Below are 2,878 nucleotides of genomic sequence, written 5' to 3' on the forward strand. Positions count from 1 at the left end.
GTGAAATACCCAAAAGAACATGAAATTCCCTAACGAGGCACAGTTTGCAAGAACCTGCTCAACATGAAATATTTCTGGCAAATATCATCTTGAAAAGCTGAAAGTTCAACTTCCCCTGTTTCCTTACTTGTATTCTACAATGTTTTGTGTGTCCCTTTATTAATAATGCCAGGTTTTTCAACGAAATTAAAGGGGAGGAAAAGCTCAACTTATTCTTTGCATAAACTTAATACAACATTTAGTCTGCCTCTTTCTCCCTCCCTCAGTTGTGGTTTGGCTCCCTTTCAGCTTCTAAGAAAGTTTTGGAATCTCAATTCTGCAAGAAAGAAATACTTTGGCAAAATAATCCTGAAAGCTTTTTTAAAAAAATTAAAACCAATGAATTTACATTCTGAACCATTCCCAAGATCTTACTTACTCTGCAACCTCCTGGGGATGTTGTGAGGTTTAATTAGCTCCAGTTGGAAAAGGCTTTGAAGAGGAAAAGTGCCAAATATTGCTCCACTCAGGTAGAGCTAAAATGTCTAAATTATTACATCATAAAACAAATAATTTGAAAATTAATTCCTCTTCCTTGCCCGTGTGACTTCACAGGGACTTCACTTCCCCAGTGTGCTGGTAGGATCACACCACCAAGGCGTCCAAGTGCTGGTAATGACCAAAAATCAGAGATTTTTCAACATCATGGTGCTTAAGGCCACCTCAATTATTTAATTTTGGGGTTGCCTAACTCTGTCTGCCACAGGAGATCCTCAGGGCACTCTCAGTGCAGGTACCTGGCCACCTTTGGAGATCTGGGGAGTCCCTGAGCTAAAGCAGCTCAGCCCCAGGGCCTCTCTGGAGGAACATCTGGGCACTTGGCACAGGTTATTTTTTGTCATTTAACAAGGACACGTCCTTCTTCCTCAGAACACAGGGCCAGTGGAAATCTGAGCAGCCAACATGGGTTTATTGAGGGGAGGTGTAAAAGTGAGGCTCAACCTCCTGCTCACCAAGGACGTGATAACGCCCCGAGGCTCCCAAGATGGGATTTTAATGCTCTGTGACACCGAGGTTTTGCTCAGCATCAGTCACTTACCCACATCTACACTTGGCAAGGGTCTCTGAGCCCCCAGGAGTGACCTTGTGAGGCTCCGGCTCCAGATCCCCCCACGGCAGCTGCTCAGCAGGGACAGCTCAAAAAAGGCTCACTCAGGCTGTCATATTTATGGAATAAAGCAGTTGGCTCGCAGTCAAATTACAAGTGATGAAAAAGGTTGTGAGACTCCTTGTACCCACCAGCTCCTTTGTTCCTTGACCAAATTAGCGCTGGAAGAACCACCTGCTATTCATGTGTTAATCGCATGATCGCTGCTCCCTTTGCAGGCGCACACACATCAAAGCCGCCCGTGTCACCCTGTTCCTGTGGGGGTTTTCAAAGAACACCGTGAAACCAGAGAAGTTCACGACCTGCCGACAGCCCAGGCCTTTATCTCCTCAAACCACCCCAGGTTTGGCCAGGCAGTTGAGTGTGTCCATCACTGAGGACCAGGCAGGCGCGGGACCACAAATCACCACAAAATCACCGCAAAATCACCACTTTTTTACCCGAGGAGCGCTGAAATTCAGCCACTACCAGGTGAAACCAGGTCCCACCGCGCAAGGAGGATCCCAGCTGCTCTGCCAGGGCTGTTTGCTGTGGGCTGTGAGAGGTTTTCTGTAGGAGATGTGGATTACAGCCTCCGGAGAGCCTCCCCAGCCCGCGGTGCTCGGGGCTGGCAGCTGCGCTGGGCAGGGCAGCGCCGGGCTGGGCGTTCCTGGGACTCCCTGCACACACAGCGAGCTGCAGCTCACCCCTACAGGACACCCAGCAGCTCCGAACAAGCCCAGAAAAGGCTCTGGGGAGCTCTCTGTTGGGAGGAAAGTTCCAGACACCAGTTTGTGACAGATGCTGATGCTGCATCTTAGCTGCAGAAAGAGCCTTTGCCTCTCCTGGGGCTAATCTAAAGTTCACACCAGCGTGGCCATTATTTATTCAGCTCTGCTGTTCAGCTGCATTATCTGTAACACTCCATAATGAGAGAGTTTTGGGGAGTGCTTCAGTTTTGGGCTCCACATAGAAATTTCTCTATTTTCTATCCACAAGCCTCCAAACTAAAAGTCTGCACCACTCACAAGCTGAAATGGGAAGGATCTTCCCCTGTGTGCAACTGGAACTCACAGCTCTGACCAAGGAGGTGACAAAAAACCAGTTATGTAATTTCACTTTTGCTTATTTCCCTATGACTGACCCCGAAGATTTTGTGGAGGGAGGGAAAAAGTTTCTGCGTAATTTTTACCAACTTGTTTTCAAACAGTTCCTTAAAGAATGCAGGGAAAAAGGCAATATTCCATCATAAGGCAAAACAAACAAACAAAAGCAGAATAAAAATAAACTTTAGGCCAGCTTCTGGGCTCCATATATAGAGTTACTTAACTGACTGCACAGTGACATCTTAGATCAAGACCAGTAGAACTAAGCTTAAAATTCAAGTGCCTTTTGGAGCTGAGGGTAACCCTCTGCAGTGACCCTCCCTCTCCCTGCTGCAGAGGCAGAACAATTTGTGTCATTTCAGGGAACAATTATTGCCAGCTCAGACTGCACTCAGCTTCCCATCTCTCCTAGGTAAGACAGTCTCACCTCATTGTGCTCCCTGATACAGAAGAATCTCTGTGAGAAAGCTGGAACGAATCAATTCAGGGGAAAGCACAAGCAAACGCCAGGATCTGAACACTGAGGATCATTGCAATGGGTCCCCCTTAATCACTGCAAAATGAGAACATATCTGCCGTGACTGGGAATTTCAGGAGCACATGATAGCAAGCCCTGCTCCCAGCTCTCCTGTGGATTTGTGCTGTT

The sequence above is a fragment of the Geospiza fortis genome, unplaced genomic scaffold, assembly GCF_000277835.1.
Source record: "Geospiza fortis unplaced genomic scaffold, GeoFor_1.0 scaffold27, whole genome shotgun sequence".
Taxonomy (NCBI): Eukaryota; Metazoa; Chordata; class Aves; order Passeriformes; family Thraupidae; genus Geospiza; species Geospiza fortis.